The sequence below is a fragment of the Sminthopsis crassicaudata genome, chromosome 1 (genome assembly GCF_048593235.1).
Source record: "Sminthopsis crassicaudata isolate SCR6 chromosome 1, ASM4859323v1, whole genome shotgun sequence".
NCBI classification, from domain to species: domain Eukaryota; kingdom Metazoa; phylum Chordata; class Mammalia; order Dasyuromorphia; family Dasyuridae; genus Sminthopsis; species Sminthopsis crassicaudata.
In genome coordinates this window covers 230,508,591-230,528,391 of record NC_133617.1, presented here as the reverse complement: position 1 = coordinate 230,528,391, position 19,801 = coordinate 230,508,591, and the positions used below count along the sequence as shown (strand labels likewise).

The window sequence follows — 19,801 nt, the reverse complement described above, 5'->3', positions numbered from 1 at the left end:
TTCCTCGGGGTTGGATACCCGCTTTTTCTCTGTGTAGGAAGAATCAATGGTCCTCTTCAGCTTTTTATTCATTGTTAAAATTCTTTTGGGGTCTGCCCTTGAGGGTAAGAAGTTTATTAATTTATTTCTTTACTAGCTTCCTCCCAGACCGCATGGATGCAGTGGCCCCTGTGCCTGATCTAAGAGATACCTCTGGAGAGAGTTCCCCTCCCTCTCCCTGGAAGTGCCTCAGAGGTGATTAGTACGACTGTGCTGTGAGGGTTGCCCAGTGAAGGACCCCGCTGTGTGTCCTAGAGACTTCCCTGAGGTTTGAGACTGAACAGTAAAGGTGACACAAAGCCCAGCTAATGCGTCCCGTGGGGCGTGGATATCAGCAGCTGATGTGAAAAGCCCCTGCGCTCAAACTGGAAGTGTCTGCCCGGAAACCGCGGTCCCTATTTCAAAGGTTCTGCTTCTCTGGGACTTCCATGGCTGAGTTCCACAGCCTCCAGCCAAGCCAGGCACTATGTGAATTAAATATTGCCTTGAGCTGTGTCCCCACTGTTCAAGCTCTTAACTACCCAAGACTTGCAGAAGAAACTAAAGATAGCAAAAAAAAAAAAAAAAAAAAAAAAAAAAAAAAAAGTTTGGGAGAGTTATTTGTGGCTATATTGGGGAACAGAGGAGAATCAAATAAAAAATCAGAAAGAGGCAAGTGGAGGAGGAGAAAATATTCTTGAATAAACCTGAAAAAGCAATCTTATTTTATTTTGCTTCTATTTCGTTTGCCAAGATGAGTGATCTCTGCACGGGAAAGTAAAGACCAATAAAACTAATTGGATATGTTTAACCCAAATAAGAAGAAAGATAGAAATTAAGAACCCAGTTCCCATTAATTAATTCACCTCATTCAGATGAACTAAATCAAAGATGGAAAAGAATCTGAATCATTGGTAGTAGTAATCTCAGAATTATTGCAGAGTTTGGGGAAGGTATTGAAAGATTGGAAAATAAATATTTTACTAAGATTAAAAAAAATTGGAGTATACAAACTATAGATCCATAAGCTTAATTTTAATACATGGTAAAATTATATTGTGTATTTATTAAAATAATTGATTATTAAGGGCATATATATATGATGTAGTAGAAAGAGCATTGACTGTATCAGCCCTTGACTCAGGAGGATCTGATTTCAAATCTGGCCTTATTTGTATGACCCCAGGCAAGTCAATTAACCCCAGTTGCTTTGCCAAAGAACTAAAAATAAAAAATAATTGTTTAATTATCACATTCAAAATAGCTTGATCAAGAGAACAGGTTATTCCCAAGTAAACCTATTTCCTGGTTTTTGTAGAGTTACTGCACTATTAGATTAGAATAATGTTGACAATGCAATTTGTCTAGAATTTTTCAAAATATTTCATGAACTCTTTCCAGCTATTCTTAAAGATAGAAAATGTGGATTGCATGAGTAATATTAAAATTCAAACAGAAATAAATTTGCAATTTGCAAAATCACAAATGAACCTTATCTGTGTATTGTGTTTTGTTTTATTAAACATCGCCTAATTATATTTTAATGTGGTTCCTCAGCACTCCAGAGTTTTGTGGACAGCTTGCTGCTAGTGATCTAAGAGTCTGACATTTTGGGGCTAGATGATTATAGTTACATTAATTCAGAACTTATTAAATATATGGACCTTAAAAAGTCATCATTAATATTTTGATGTATCTTAATAGAATTCTCCAGAAAGATGTGTTTGATCTTGTGCTGTTTAACATTGTCATTGATAAACTTGCAAACTATATATATCAGATGTACAGATAATAGATAATTGAAAGAACTAGTTAACATACTGCATGACAGATCCAATACAAAATGATCATGAAAAGTAAGAAAGTTATTCAGAACACAATAAGATGAAATTTACTGGGGGTAACTCTAAAGTATAATACTTAGGTTTGAAAAATGAACTCCCGCTCAAAGATGTACTATTAAACATATTCCTCAAAAAATAAAAGAAACTATCAATACAAAAATATTAACTGAAGTTATTTTTGTAATGGCAAAGAATTAACTAAGATGGTATTTAAAGAAATTTGAATAAATAAATAATGAAACAAATTATTGTATATAAATGTGATAAAATACTAGTCTTCCATAAGAAATGGAAGCTTCAGAGAAACCTAGGAAGATTTGTATGAACCAACACAGTGAAGTAAGTAGAACCAAGAAATATTTTATACTAAAATAACACTATTAAAAGAACAGTCACAAAAGATGTAACTCTGATTAATGTAATGTTCAACATCAATTCCAAAGACAGATGATGAAAAACACTGCCTTATATCTTGACTACAGAGAGATGATGGATTCAATATGCTTAATGAAACTCACAAGTTTGGACCAAGCTAATTTGGAAATAGTAGATGTAACTTATGAGAATTTTTATTTCGTTGTTTTTAACTTGATCTGTGATTTCTTTGGAAAAATACCTTCTTTTGTATAAATTTCCTCTATAGGGGCAAGCCAATGTTTTATCTATCATTTAGGTTTTAAAACAATGCCTAGAGTATTCAGAGCTGAAGTGTCTTATAATGGTCAAAAGGTTGGTATGTATCAGAAGCAAGATTTAAACAACCCATTCCTTCCTTATTCTAAGTTTGATGTAAATTTACTATACTTACTACCTATAAGTAATATAGCCCATTATTTAAAGCTAGATCCAACTCCAAATCCACTATATTATATGCAGTGTTTAAATGTTAACTTGATAACTGTTTAAAGTGAATTATTTCTGTGTATCTCTGCTAATGGCACTGTTTTCAGTCATTCAGACCCTGAACTCCAGGCCCTTCAACTCTTCCCTCTTCTTCAATCCTGAAATCTAATAAGTCAGTAAATCTTGTCAATTCTAAGTCTGCCAAAGCTCTCAAATCCATTCCCCTAACCCTCTCCCTAGCTCAGATCTTCATTATTTTTTAACAGTATTTCTGTAATAGTCTCTAAATTTATCTTTCTGTCTCAGCTCTCTTCCTTATACACACAGCTACCAGATTAATCTTCCTAATGCATAGCTCTCATCATGACTTTCCTGTAGACAAAAAAAATATTTAATAGCCTCCCTCTCTCTCTGCCAAATAAAACTCAAACTCTAGCTTGCTATTTAAGGAGTGCTTTCAATAGCCTACCCCCAACCTACCTTTCTAGCCTTACTACACACTACCTCTCTTCATTTCATTTACACAACTCAAACAAGTACTTTATTTCTCTCAAAGTATATCAAATTTGACCAAGAAACTGTTGCACATGCTTGAGATACCCTCCTTTTCTATACAAGGTGAATTCATGCCTATTCATCAAAATTCAGTTCATTTAAATACCAGTCAGTCTTTCATCATTTTTAACCAAAACTGAGCCTTCTCTACTCTGAATTTTCAGAGCATATCTGTCATTATACATGTCAGTCCTGGCATACATTACTATAATTCTTTTCTTTTTGACTATACTAAAAAGACCACCTTTTTGAATCCCCTTCTGAATGGATAAATGACTTTTTAGATTGCAAAAGAGAGAAATTGATTGACTAGATTAGTCAAGAATTCCTTTTCTCTTTTTTAAATTTTATTTTTTTCTGGCTATAAATGTACCTTAATTTTTAAAAGCACATTTTTATGACTCATGTTGTGGGAGAGAAAAATCAGAACAAAAATGAAAATCCATGAGACAAAAAAATTAACAGAAGAAAAAGAAAAAAATGAACATAGCATGTATTGATTTATATTGTCTCCATATTTCTTTCTCTCTGGATGCAGATGGCATTTTCCAGCAAACTTTATTGGGATTTCCAGCAAACTTTATTGGGATTACCTTGGATCTCTGAATAGCTGAGAAAAAGTCTTTTGTAGTTGATCAAAGGTGCAATCTTTCTGTTACTGTGTACAATATATTACTGTTTCTTCTTATTTCACTCAGCATCTGTTCATGTAAATCTTTCCAGATCTTTCCAAAATCAGCTTGTTTATCAATAAATTCTTGGTTAATATTAAGAATTATTTAATGAGCACTTTACAATGTTACATTTGCATTTTCTACTCAATTTTATATTATTGCATATTAGCCAAACATTCTAAGCTATTAATAAAATTTTGTATTCTTATGCAATGCATTATCTATGGCATTTTGCTTTATAATGCCTCAAATTTGATAAGCATGCCATCTATGCCTTTATTCAAGACATTCATAGAGACAAAATCCCTCTAGCATTCTATCAGTTTTTCTTCCAAGTTGATATTCAATAATTAATGACTATCTCTTTCATTTGGTTGTTCATCCAATATGAAATTCATCTAAGTGTTTTGTATGTGCTATATCTCAACCTGATTCGGAAAAAAATGGCAAGAGAAATTTCATCAAAAGCTTTGGTAAATTCTATAAAAGCATTTGTATTCACTGAAGACATTCCTCTGATCTACCATTATAGTAATAGTGTCTATCACACACACACACACACACACACACAAAATCTGGGACGATCTGTTCTTCGATGAAAATACCCCTTAAAACATTCTAGCATTTTCCCATGAATTGGAGTTAATGTTACTTGTATATAGTTTTCAGATTCTATTCTCTCTGCCTTTTAAAAAAAATGGAACATTTGTCCTTAGAGAATACTGGGCAACATTTAATTGCACAATAATTGTCCAGTCCTGTAGTATCTCTTCTATTCACTACAGACTTCCAAAAATCATTGATAATGGTTCCACAATCTCATCTATTTCTTTAATTTGTTTATATCTCTCTGATATATTTATCTACTCTCTACCTCACATGGGTTTCAATGTTCTACTGGTCATTTTTATTTTCACCTTTTATACAAAAGTTCATACCCCTTGGTAGAGAAAATAAAAGCAAAATATGAATTGAGTAACTGAATCTATTTTCAGTCATCAGTTGCCCTTTTCGTACCCAAACTAAAGAACTGTTCCATTTCTTCAAATTTAAAGCTCCTTTTTGTATAAATTTTGATATAATTATAGAAATATATGGTGTGTGAAAACGTTTATACACACACACACACACACACACACAAAGATAAAGCTACTTCTTCTATCTTCAGAATTTCATTCTTGGAATTCATTCCTCTTAAACTGATTTCCATTGCTATATATCTTTTATAATATGCTCTCTAAATATGCAAACTGCACCTTCTCTGTCATAAATCCTCAGATGAAGTGGAAATATTCATTCAAAATTCTTATCATTTCTACTTCTATCAGTTGTGTTTCTTCCCCCATCTGTGGAGATTATATTCATTCTATCCCGACATATTTTGGAGAGTGAAATTATCATTGAGGCAAAATAATAACTTTAACTTTGCTGTTTGGAACAATGGGTATTTCAGCTAATATTTGAATAATGTGTGTCACCTCATAATTACAGTATCATGCCTTTTTAATGTATTCATTTATTTATTTTTAACACACATTGCTTTATGAATCATGTTGGGAGAAAAAAAAGTGAGAACAAAACTGAAAAACTATGGAAGAGATAAAAACAGAAAAAAAGAACCCAACATAGTATGCGTGATTTATAGTCAAGTTTCCTTAATTCTTTTTCTGGATGCAGATGGTATTTTCTGCCCAAAGTCAGTTGAGATTGCTTTAGAACACTGACCTACTGAGAAAAACTAAGTCTATTAAAGTTGATCATTGCATATTCTTGCTGCTATCATGTGTATATATCAGGCCTTAATGTCACTTTTGCAATGTTTCCCAAATTTGTCACATTTCTATTTTTTTCTCTATGTGGTCTAAAGATGTCAAACAGGATCCTTTGGCTGCATGCCTTCTTGGCAATATTCTTGAGTATGGCTGAACCAAATTAAAATGTATTTGGGAAATATTTAATAAAATACAATAAATCATAAATATTATGGTAATATATGTTTTTAAAGTCAATATAGGATCCACGAATATTTTATGTATAGTTTAGAGACCCTTATTTCTATCTGGATTTGATACATTGTTTTATATCACATTCTGCTGATAATATTATTTCCCTCCTCATCTCTCTTGGTCTTCAACACAACTCTCCAGAGTATTTCTCTACTCTTGGTTTGAGTTAACCTGTTCTTTTTTTGTTACTGTTTTCATTTTTTCTTGTTTTATTTTTCTTGTTGTTTTTGGCAAGGCAATTGGAGTTCAGTGATTTGCCCCAAGGTCACACAGCTAGAGGCAGCATTTGAATAACCTGTTGCTTTTGAAGAAGAAAACCATATTTTAATAATGGATTTCACATAACTTTCTATGAGTTTAAATGACTCCCTTCGGACACATCTTTAGTTCTTCTTGATTGTCATTCATTTTGTGCCTCTGAATATAAAGATTTGAATCCACGGATTTATTTCTGGATTCTTATTTGAACCCTGTGTTATGAATTTCTGCATATCTTTATTACTCTACTACTTTTCTCATTACATTATAGTTTCTTTTTTAAATCTAGTTTGATGGTTTGACATAGCTATTCCTAGGAGAACACCCCTTACTGTTTGACTTGCAACACTTTTAATAAATTGCCAATTATTTGTCTAGCTTTTGAGGTCCTCCACAATTGACCACCATTCTAACTTTCAACCTAATTTATTCCCTCCTACCATATACCATATGAACCAGCCAAATCAAACTACTTGTTTTTCCCCATAGCAGTAAGACTGATGTCCTGTGTCATTCCTCTCTTTACAATATTCAGTTGTTGAAAATATATTTACCTTTATCTCAGCCTTTTTAAAATCCTACTGATTGCATAAGATTCAATTCATAATTTCTTTCCTCCACGACATTTTCTTCCTCCCCTCCTGAAGTTGGACATAAGCATCACAAATTACTAAAGTAAGCTCTTCATTAAAGACTGAGTAACTCTCTAACTCAGAATCACTGTTGTAATAACTCCCAACAAGTATCAACCATTCTTTTCTTAAAGACCTTCAGTGATGCTGAGGCATTTTATTTCATCTTTTTTTCTCATCTAATCTTGAAGAATATTTTATCTGTATCTTTCTTGGGTACTTCTTATACACTATCTTATATCCTAGTTGTTTGTGTTCATGTGATATTCAACTAATATAGTTGTACTTTCTTGAGGTTGAAAGGGACTTTGTTTTATTTTTTATGTCTTCCCTAGAACCAAACAACATGTTCTCCACACAGGAGTTATTCGATAAATGTTTTAAGTTGAACTAAATTGTGCTGAAGTTATTTTAAATAACAGACTATTTGATTTTGAGATTTACAAAGTGGGTTTTGATTAATAGTGATTTAAAGTAGAGATAGATAGATAGATAGATAGATAGATATATCTAGACTTCTTTATTTGTTTATCCTGTCACTCACATTAGTGAACATTTCCTGAATGTCTGCTTTTAAACAGTCTACAATTAGCATTCTATTCAAATGATTATAAATAACAATTATTTCTATTTTGGTCAGAAATGCAAGGGGCTTTGCTCTTACCAGACTGATTTTTTTTTTTTACTAGAAGCCATTCTTTACTGAAAGTTATTAATGTTTACAACAAAAGCATCTAAAATGAGAGGAATGAAATTATTGAAATTTCTGGGAAACTTCCCAAATATATTGGTCCAGATTGTTCTCTTCTTCCTTATTATCAGTATTTCTTTTACAATTTAGTGATTAAGAGTAAAACCTGTACTTGGTTCAGTAACACATGTACTAAAATTGGAATGATACAGAGAAGATTACAAGAATAAAATCTTTAGTTCCTTTTCTCACCTATTTCTTGGTCAAAAAACATCTGGACAATTTTGCATGACTGCTTAATGAATTGATAGGTTTGGAAGTTCGAACTTTTGTTTCCTCAGTCATTTTTTCTTTTACCTATCATATAAAGTACTTTAAATATATTGTTTAATTTGATTCCCTAACTTTCTGGCATAGATACTATTATTCTCCCCCATTTTACAGATTAGGAAATTGAGTTTAGCATAGATAAAATGACTTGCCCTGAATCATATAACTAGTAAAATATTTGAAGCAGAATTTAGACTTAAGACTTTCTAAATCCAGTGTTCTTCCTTCTATATGCCCTAACTGTCCTTAGGAAGAATGTAATAAGGCTATGCAGTATTTCTATAAATCAGCTCAGTAAATCCAAAGGATAATTCTATAATTGTACATATGTCCTTACATATAGATGTATATATATCTATATATCTATATATCTATATATATATATGCACATATATCTACACATAGCTCTTAAATCATCTAAAATACATTGTGTTTACAAATATATATGGTATATGTGAAGAAAACATATACAATTGATGAGAAAATATATTATCATATGTAAATACTTCTATTTTTATTCTTCTCTGTTCTTTAAAATTATAGAAAATATTATTTTTAATCTATCATATTCTTACTTTGTGATTTAGAGACCAGAACATTCACTGAGTTTGGTATCAAACTGATCTCTAATTCATCTGTTATCTTAGAATAATTTGAAATTCTGAATTCAAACAATACTGTGTTCCTTTACCTAATCTGAATTCCAACTAAACTGTTCCACTCTGTTAATTAGTGATTGTCATCCTGCCTTTCATACTTTTTTTTGCAATAGATTCTTCTTCATCATCCATCTTGATCTCTTGTAGTCCTTTCTTCCTTGCAAAGCCCAAATCAGATCTTATTTCACTCATGAAATATTTCTCTCAGTTGCCACTCCAGCCAGCAAAACAATATAAAAGTAGGCTTTCCTTCCTCAAATTTTACTAAGCACTTTGTCCCCTGTCATTAGAGCAATTAAGGTGCTATCTCCACACCCTCATTATATGATAAAGTTCTTAAGAATAATGTCTGTATTTTATCTGTATCTGTACCTCAAATGCAGGAATTTAATAAATATTTTAATTGAATTAATCAGAACTTTAATCAATCTGTATACATTTCCCCATGAAGAAAATTTTTCCATATCTTTCAGTTCCTCAATATGTTTCTAGCTGAAGCTGAAATTATAGCTTCATAGTAGAGAACACCCAATTTATGCTAAAAGGTCTCTATCCTCACAGGAAAGACTGACCAGGAACTTCTGGAAATTGTTGCATTGACTTAAAATCATAGATTTAGAGCTGAAAGAATTCTTAGAAGACACCTAACACACCTATTCAAATGAAACAATTTAGGCTTCAAAAGGCTTAAGGACTTGCACAAGTCACAGAGATAACAAATATGGATTTGAAGACAAATCCTGTGTCTCAAAATCCAGAATATTGTCCTGTACATAATATACTTTTACCATCTTGTTTCCCAATATAGATATAAGATTAGAAACCCTGTTCTTGTTTTTATTTTGTTTTGTTTTGCTTTTGTATTTTGCCCCCTAGGCCTAGGTACTTTTTTTCCTTATCACCCACTGATTTGGTAGTCATAGGGACTATTGCAGAGTCAGTTAATGTCTCTGAAATCTAATTCTGCATATATACAGCCTTTGCATTCAATAGAAAAGACAAAAAAAACTCTTTTTAAAAAATAAGTTCCTCCTTTTATGATAATCACCTATGTTCATATATTTCCTTATAATCAAGTCTTAAGATAGCATTCATTAATTCATTTCTCTTCATAGAAAAAAGGTTTACTCAAAGAAAGAAAATGCAAACACCCAATAACAAGTGGGGAAAATATATTCTATGGGCCTTGTGGGGAATCATTTTAAGCCTCAAAAGTGCAAAGGCATGAAGGCATGAAGTAAAAGATATCCTCCCACCAGGTTGTTGAAATTCAAATGCCCATTAAACACTAAGCAATGTGAAGGGGGGGGGGGGAAGTGCTTCTTTTTTCCATTGTAGCAGCTGGTATCATCAAGAATATGTTTATGGACAATGTACCAGATGAGTCACTCCTGTTCTGACTTTTTGGCTTCAGGATTAACAACTTCCTTTCCTGAACCCACTGGGAGAAATGTTTTCAAGGTGATTTTCTCATTCAGGTGTTAATGATATCCCCTCATCTCCCAGTATCCCCCTACAACAATCATAACCATGTTCTCATCCTGCCTTCTCCCATCTCTGTACATTGCTCATCCAATCCCTCACTCCTAAAATGGATTTTCTCCAATATTCCTGAAATATTGTGCTCAATTCTAATAGCACCATTTAGGGGAGGAAAAATAATGCATGAAGAAGATGGAAAACATCGGGGAAAATAAACATTAATAATAATAGTGGGAAGAGAGCTAACATTTATGGAGCACTTTAAGATTTACAAAGATAACATGTGCTATCTTATTTGATCTTCACAACAATCTTGTGAGAGAGGTTTTATTTTCACTATTTTACCAAAATATAACTGAGCTAAGCAAAATTAGGTGACTTGTGCAGGATCACCCAGCTTTTATATGTAAGGAGCAATATTTAAAATTGCTTATTTCTGAGTCCCAAATCCCCCACACTATTCTGTCAGTTCTGCTACTTAGCTGCCTCAACCAAGATAGCAAAGTCCATTTCATGTGATATTAGTTGAATGAACTGTGGATACTTAGCCTAAAGAAAATAATCAAAAGGGAACTGATGACTGTCATCAAATATTTTAAGAATCGTCATGTGGAGATAAGTTGTAAGGGGAAGTTACAGAGAAATTTCATAATTATGTCAGGAAAACCTCAATGACAATTTTTTTGTTGTTCATTTTTTTAGTCATGTCTAATTCCTTGTGAACCTATTTGGGTTTTCTTGGCAAAAATACTAGAGTTTCCTTCTCCAGCTTATTTTACAGATGAGGAAACTGAGGCAAACAACTTTTGTCACCCAAAAAATGTAGGGTCACAAAGCTAGTATCTTAAACTCAGAAAGATGTCTTACTGATTCCAGATGTTGTACTCACCATCTATGTGCCCTTCATAGACTTAGGTGAATGTGGACAAAGCAGTCTCAGAAAGTAGTGGGTTTCCTCTCACTGGTGAATTTCAATTAAAGGCTGGTTGAAACTTGAACAGGTATATGGAAATTTGTACTGTCATGAATATAAGTTAAACTAGAAAGGCCATAAACTTTAAACAAATCATTACAACCCAGCTGGAGAAATCAAGAAAGTTATGTAAAGCATGTGGTATTTTTAACTCTTGAAGGAAGCCAGGGATTCTAAGAGCAGCAAGAAAGTCACTATGTCTGGATCATAAAATAACATAGAAAGATGTAAAATGTGAGGATATTTGAAACAAAGAATATTTAGGTTGTGAAGAGTTTTAAATAGCAAAGGAATTTATATTTAGTCCAAGGGGGAGTAATATAGACCATTATAATTACTCATTGAGATGGGTGTGGTATTTTCAAATTTATACTTTAGGAAAATCAACAGCAACTACATGGAGGGTAGATAGAAGTGAGAGAGCCATGAGGAAGGAAAACCAATTAGAAGACTATTGGAAAAATCCAGGCAAAGTGTTGATGAGGTATTGAATTTGAGTATGTACGGGAATAGAGAAAATGAAAGATAGGCAAGAAATATTTGGGAAAATAAGTGTCAAGATTTGGCAACTGTTAGATATATAGAGTTAACAAGACTGAAGAATCCAGGATGATACAAAAATTGTAAGTTTGGGTGACTCAAAGGGTGTTGGTGACTGTGACAACAAAAGTTAAATTCCAAAGGGGAAAAGAAAAGTTTCATTTTGAGCTTGAGGTATTTATAGAACATTCTATTTGAAATGTTCATTAGTCTCTTGACTTCACCAAATTTTTGCTCAGTAGAGTCATTAAGGAGATAAATGAGAGCTATAAAGAAAGATACAAATATGTACTGTACACATACACATAATGCATACATATACATGAGAATTATCTGGAAAAATGCAAAATTTTACAAAAAGTATTATCTTGTATGCTCATGTATAACAATGTATTAACAGTAATAGAAAGAGATTGATCTTCAAGAGACAGAAATTCATCTATCATTACTTTGCACTATCAATTATATGAACCTTCATATGGTCAAAAAATTATATGGCATAGAAGCATATAAATGTATATGAAGGCTTGCACCAATTCATTGTCTATCTGTACTATCTGTTGTGGCTATAATGCTAACAAATTCAAAACAAGGTATTTCAAAAGGTATATTACAGTTTTAAGCGAAGATGCATTTTTGTATTACCAAATTTCTACTGATAGTATTGTGTGGAACTATGAAATATAATCATCTCCAAAGAACTGAAAGCTAATACCACTCAGTTAGCAATGGATAAATTCATGGTGGCTAGGCACATACTGTAATATAGAACCAATGATGAATTCTAAAAAAATAGGAATAAGAAAGGGGGAGCTTAAAGGATTACATAATAAGAAAATCAGTCTTATGACAAGAGATGACAAGACAAAAAATTCCACTGAATCTTTGTATTATCAGAAATAAAGGACTGCCTTCAGCACAATTACTAGACCTCTTATGATAAATGTATTGGAAAATACAATTAAGCATTGCCTAGGATGGGCAGGCATTGATAGATTGATATCTTAATCATTGAAAGAGAATTTTCAAAATGACAAAATAAACATTTCACTTGAATATGCTTCTTGTACAGGTTCTTACAGATGTGATTAAGTAATATAGGTACCTACTTTCTGTATGAGAAACAAACATGGAAATTGGGTATGGAAGAGCCTTTATTTCATGACCAATATTACTCTCCATGAAAAATTTAAATAAAGTACTCATTCATAAGATCTCTTAAACAAATATAAAGAAAATAAAGACTCAAAAGATTCACCGGTGTCAGTGTACATAAGCAGACACAAAAAACATATAAAGCCTATCTTCAAAACCTGTTATCTCTGAAATGGCCAAAAATGTATGTCTCTGGACCTTGTATCCATTACTTGTCAGACTGTAGTTAAGTCATCATTGTTTCCCTGGAGAATCGATTGGTCATTGCTTAGGTCAGATATATTAAATATTTCAAAGTTGATTTTCTATACTATGTCATTTTCAAATAAACTATTCTTCTGGTTCTGCACACTTTACTTCACTGCTCAGTTTCTCTGAAATCATCTCTTTCATAATTTCTTTTGATACACTAATATTCCATGTCATTCATATAACAATTTTCCAGCCACTCCTCCAGTTGTCTAAGAGACAATCTAAGGCATTCCCTTAAATAAAAGTTATTTGCTTCTCTTTTTCCTCTTTTTAATTTCTATTCAGAACCTAGAAGTTTATTTACTGTTAACTATTCTTTCCCTGGTATTATGTTCCTTTTTGACATCACCTCCATATTTATTTACTTATTGCCTGTTGAATATGAGATATTTCTATGACAACCTATATGTGTGTTGAATACTACTTTGTCCATTTCAAATAAGGTTCATCTTTGTTAAGCCTTGACTCTTCCCTCCATGTTTATATATTATTTTTCTCCACATACCTCAATAATGAGAAATAAAAGATCTATGTATTTTTCGTTTTTATCCCTCTTTTCTTTCCCTATTATAAACTACTAGAACAAAACCAATCCAGACTCAAAAAACATTCATTTTCTTTTCCTTTCTTTTCTTTTTTCTCATTTATTTTTCCTTCTCTTCTTTTTCCTATTTTCTTTCTTTCTTTTTTTTTTTTTAATACTGTAATTTCCCAACTCAACCAGTTTGGAAATTTTTTTCTCCTAATTTTTTTCAAAGTTAATTTCATGATCACTTTAGTTTGGATATTTTTTAAATAGAGAAATGAAAATATATCTCTCTTCAAACCACTTAGAAATTAACTTTGTTAAAAAAAAAAAAAGGAAAACATTTTTTTCCATTCACTGTAAGATTTTTGCCCCCCATTTCTGTAATCTCAAGTCTTGCTCATTACATTTGTTCTTTTTAGCTGTGGAAGAAGCTTATATTTTACAGTCTAGTCTATAAACTTTATGTTCCTACAAATCATATAAATACATTAATATTTTGGTCCTGGTAATAAAATACTTGTGACACACATAGATGATAGATATGGTCAATTGCCAGTTACCCTAAAAACTAAGTTTGGCATTGTGCTCTGTTCAGATATCACATTTATTAAGAGATACATGCATCTTCTCACCTGGAAGAAGAAGGCCCCACTCTATACCAAGTCACTCTATACCAAGATCTAAAAATTCTAGAGGCTTTTCATTAATTGAATTTTCATTAAACAAACATTGGTAAAATACAGTAAGAAAAACAGCCTTTAAGGATGCAATAGCAACTTTCTTCCTTTTATGAATTAGTTTAATAACCTAATCTCTTTAGGTGTGTAGTTTAATTTTGTGGGTTTTTATTTTTGAGATATAACAAGAAAGCAGAAATTCATGAGTAAAGTGTGTCTGAGTGAAAAAAAAATCCTGAAGTTCTTTTCTTATCCTTTTGAATAGTTGTGTGGCCTGACCAGTTAGTTTAAATGTCATGAACCAACCTCTTAATTTTTTTTTAAATTTTATTTAAAAATTGAATAGAAAAAGAAAAAAATCCTCATGTACACAGTAGAACCAAGGAGAGGACTGAAAATATGTAACAACAAATTTCCATTTCAAGAAAGCATTTATAATAATAGAAGACGTATGCAGAACTGTCCAGTTTTGATTCCTTATAGGTTTTTGTCATTGTTGTTCTTGTTCTTTGCTGTGCACTATTTGCTTTATTCTTTTTCCCCTCCTTCCCTCCATATACACATATATACACATGCATACATACATGTGTATAGACATATATATATATTATAAATTTGCTTATTTACATATCTACATAGATACATACATACATACATACACATATACATCTCTGTCTTCAACCCATTCCCAATGTTAGTGGGATTTCAGAACTACTAGCCCTCTTCCTTGAACTTATTGATCTGTGTTGGTTCTTACTATCATACCTCATTCATAACATGATTATTGTTTTTACCTTTTGCTACACAATTTTCCTTTTTAGAATTACATCATTATCTTACCCCAATATTTCTTTTGGATTACCAATTACAAATGATAGTCTTAGACATATGGTTTGTCTTTATTGACTACCTTGAAACTAGTCTTTGATGTTGATTCTTATGTCAGACATTCTCTTCAGCCCAGGTTTGTTTACAACAAAATCCTGAAAATCTGACAGTTCACTGAATGTTCTTTTGTTTCCATTCAATGTCATACTTAATTTCATAGATACAATATTTTTTGGCCACAACTCTAATTCTTTTGATAGTTAATATACAGTATTCCAGGATCTGTGTAGTCTTTTATTGTAGCTGCTGAAAGGTTTTTTTGTGATTCTAATTGTAACTCCAGCAAATTTCAATTTTTTTTGTTGTTGCTTGTAAAATTTGCTCTTTGATCTGTGAATTTCAAAATTTAGCAATGCTGTCCCTGAAGGTTTTCTTTGTAAAATCCCTTTCAGATAGTAATTAATGATTTTATTTTTTTCTATTTCTACATTTCCCTCTTACTCTATCACTTTAGGACAATCAAGGTTCATTGTTTGGTCATTGCTTTCTTATAGTTCAATTATTCTTATGTTTTTTCTCTTCTTGGTTTGTTCTCCAGATCTGTTGTTTTTCTTGTAAGAAGTTTCTCATTCTCTTCTATTTTTTTTTTCCATTCTTTATATTTTATTATTTCTTGGTCTCTGATAGCTTCACTGATTTCCCCTTGCCCAATTCCAATTTTCCAGTCATTTTCTTGGTTAAGACTCAAGGTTAAGACTCAATCTCAGTCCCGCGCAGACACTGACTGGGCCGGGAGCGTGGAGGCGCTCGGGGTCGGAATCCGAGCGCGTGGGCACGGCCGGAGCAGCCCGGGGCCCACGCTCTGGCAGATGGCCCAGCGGGGCCCGGCCCCAGAACCTCAGCCCCCCGGGTGGCGGGTCTCTGCCAAGGAGGCCCGGAGCAGACGGCCTGAGGAAAGTTTCCGGGCGGGGCATGGCCGCGATCTGGCAGCAGGTTCTGGCTGTGGATGCAAGGTACAACGCATACCGCACGCCCGCCTTCCCCCAGTTCCGAACACAATACATACGGCGCCGGAGTCAGCTGCTGAGGGAAAATGCCAAAGCAGGGCACGAGCCTGCCCTCCGAAGGCAGTACCTAAAGCTGAGGGCCCAGCTGCTGGGACACCGCTACGGGCCTCTGACGGAGCCCGGGAGCTTTCGAGCCTTCAGCAGCAGTGTTATCCGAAGCAGTCGAACCACACTGGACCGAATGGAGGACTTCGACGAGGACCCGCGTTCACTCCGTGCCCGTGGCCACCGGCGCTCCGTTAGTCGTGGATCCTATCAGTTGCAGGCCCAGATGAATCGGGTCATCCACGATGAGAGGACGCTCGGCAGTGTGGTGCCCACCTCGGTAGCAGAGGCCAGCCGGGCCATGGCCGGGGACACTTCGCTGAGTGAAAACTATGCTTTTGCTGGGATGTACCACGTCTTTGACCAACATGTGGATGAGGCTGTTCCCAAAGTCCAGTTTGCTAATGACGATCGCCACCTGCTAGCCTGCTGCTCCCTGGACGGCAGCATCTCTGTGTGCCAGCTGGTGCCCGCCCCCCCTGTGGTACTGCGTGTGCTCCGGGGGCATTCACGTGGCGTGTCGGACTTTGCCTGGTCCCTTTCCAATGACGTCCTTGTCTCCACGTCGCTGGATGCCACCATGCGCATCTGGGCCACTGAAGATGGCCGCTGCATCCGGGAGATCCCTGACCCTGACGGGGCTGAACTGCTGTGCTGTACTTTCCAGCCAATCAACAATAATCTCACTGTGGTGGGCAACGGGAAGCACAATGTGCACGTCATGAACATCTCCACGGGCAAGAAAGTGAAGGGTGGCTCCAGCAAGCTGACGGGCCGCGTGCTGGCCCTGTCCTTTGATTCACCGGGACACATCTTATGGGCTGGGGATGACCGCGGCAGAGTCTTCTCCTTCCTTTTTGACCTGGCTACAGGGAAGCTGACCAAGGCCAAGCGGCTGGTGGTACACGAGGGCAGCTCCATCACCAGTATCAGCGCGCGTTCCTGGATCAGCCGGGAAGCCCGGGACCCCTCTCTGCTCATCAATGCCTGCATCAACAAACTGCTCCTCTACCGGGTAGTGGATAACCAGGGCACTCTGCAGCTGAAGAGGAGCTTCCCCATTGATCAGAGCCGGCATCCTATTCGAAGCATCTTCTGCCCTCTCATGTCCTTCCGCCAGGGAGCCTGTGTCGTCACAGGCAGCGAGGACATGTGCGTCTATTTCTTTGATGTGGAACGGACCACCAAGGCCATCGTCAATAAACTGCAGGGCCACAGCGCCGCCGTGCTGGATGTCAGTTTCAACTGCGACGAGAGCCTTCTGGCCTCGAGCGATGCAGTTGGGATGGTCATTGTGTGGCGTCGGGAACTAGAGTAACATCGCCTAAGCTTTAGAAAGGCCGGGGCCTAGCCCCGGCACCTGGTCCCAGGGAACTGAGGGCGGGCATAGCGAGAGTGGGAGGGACGGGAAAGATTGGAGAGGACCAAGATGAGCTGCCATAGGCATAGAATTTTGTAAATAATAAAAATCCATGTCTGGTGGGAAAAAAAAAAAAAAGATTTTGGATCCCCTTTTCTAGTTGGTTGACTTTCTTTTTGTATCAACTTGTTTTGGATTGTTCTTTTTTTGGTTTTGGTTTTTGTTTTTCCTGAACCTCATTTGAATTTTAAAGTATTTTTGAGTTCTTCAATATATATATATATATTTTTTTTTTGGTCTGGTAACCATTTAATATTACCTTTTGGAATGGGAAAGGATCTTTTAAAATTAAGTATTCTTCTATAAAGATAAACTTTCCATAGTAACTTTCTATATTTGGGTTATTTCTCCTTTACCTGCTTTTTTTTTTTTTTTTTTTTTTTTTTTTTTGTTGTTGTTGTTGTTGTTGTTGTTTTGTTTTGTTGTTGTTTTTTAAGAACTTGTTAGTATAATTGAGGTGGTAGGAAATGGTGTCTCTAGCTTCTGGTCTTTCTTCAGTTCCCTCCTCTGTCCTAGAACCCTATAAGTGCCCACAGGCAGTAGCTTCCTTGTCCCTCCACTTTTGTATTCATCAGCTATGTGCTGGTTCCTTCTCATCCAAGGCCTTGTCTTAGCAGCACAGCTGAGCCTGGGGTTCCTTATCAGAAGAGCTTCCCTCAGTATTCCTAGACTCAAAACCCAGATTCTCCATGCTTAAACAGCTGACTCCACAAACTGTCTGGGAGATGAGCTCCTGGGCTTGGGGCTGAGACTACTCCAAACCCATCTCTCCCTGGGGCTCTCCACTTGTGACTACAGTAGAACCAGCTGGAGGTTTTTACATTTCACATGGACCAAACCTCTGGCTTGGGGTTTTTCTTCAGATCTCCAGCTGCCCCAGGAGGACCAACTCGTTTCTGCCTACATTTGCTCCATACACATTTTTTATTTTGTTTGTGGAATATGTGATGGTGAATATGTGGATGGTTTAGAATTTTCTGACTTACTATGTTCCCAAAATCCTATTGCTATGAGCACTTACCAATAATGAGAGGACGGAACCTACAGAAAGTTTGGCTTGGAAATGGAAAGAAGGTGAGGAACACAGGAAGTTTTTTTTGTTTGTTTGTTTTTGGTTTGGTTTTTTTTTTGTTTGTTTTGTTTTGTTTTGACTCAAAATGAAAATAGAAAGTGACCAAACAAAAATCAGAAAATACCAAATCATATCCCTCTTTTTTATCTGTTAAATATTGAGATATGTACATGAAAGCACTGAGGACATCTTTAATGAAAGCATGACAAGAGAAAAAAAGGTTTCCATAGACAATGTTCTATAGCATATTTTTAATAGGCACAAAAGTGACTGAGAAAAAATAGGAAATCCTACTGTGTCTATTATTTATTGATATAAAATACACACAAACACACAATTTCAACAGAAAAAAATAAAAATTTAAAAGATTTTTCTCAAACAAGACATCTCTGATCTATATAATATTATTCAAAATTCTGTGACAGATGTGATTAGTAAGCTTTGTTAAATAACTTGCCAAATATTAACTAGTAAGGCACAAGATAAGATGTCCTTTGCAAAATGTAAACAAAAGAGAGCTTATTAATGGTAAAATTTTCTAAATATTATAATTTCAGTTAATCATCTTTATTAAGAGCCTACTACATATCAGGCATTGAGCTAGGCATTTGGGATACACACATACAAAACTGAAAAAGTCCCTGCCTGCAAGGAGTTTGCATTATAATTTATGAATGTATTTTTAATAATGGTATCAAATCTCATAACACCACACTATCTCCCCAACTTAAAAAATAAAAATAGCAATAACAATAGTATAACTATCCCAACTGGAAAAACTTTAATGAAAAATTAATGATACTCAGATTGACATGCTGATAGCTGAGTATACTATCTAGTTAGTCCGTCAATGTATACATCCTAGATAGCCACAACTAGATAGGTAATAAGCAAATTAATTGCAATTTTCTCCATAGGCCAAGAGAGGAAGGAGTCTAACTTCATGAATTAATAGCAATGAAAGCTAATGTGTAATCTCTGCTAGGTTCACACTGTACCCTCTCCCTTACCTTTCTTACACCATGCTGTAGTTAGCTGCACTCAAATGATCATTTCCTTGATAGGTTTGTTGTAGTGGAGTCTTTGTCAATGTATGTATCCTGTCCCTACCTTCATTTTATTATTTTATGCCAATACTCACTTTATTATGAGACAATAAGCAGTAAATTTTCACACTACCCATTAAATTGTAAAGAAAACAGAGATATAGAATGGAAAATAATGCTTTGTTTAAAAAGAAAACACACTAGC

The 19,801-nt window shown here is 34.8% G+C and overlaps 1 pseudogene; it reads left to right on the top strand.

Annotated features, from left to right (window-relative positions):
* Window positions 1-15,885: 15,885 nt before the first annotated feature.
* LOC141547650 (WD repeat-containing protein 13 pseudogene) lies at window positions 15,886-18,929 on the top strand (annotated as a pseudogene).
* The last annotated feature ends 872 nt before the right edge of the window (window positions 18,930-19,801 follow it).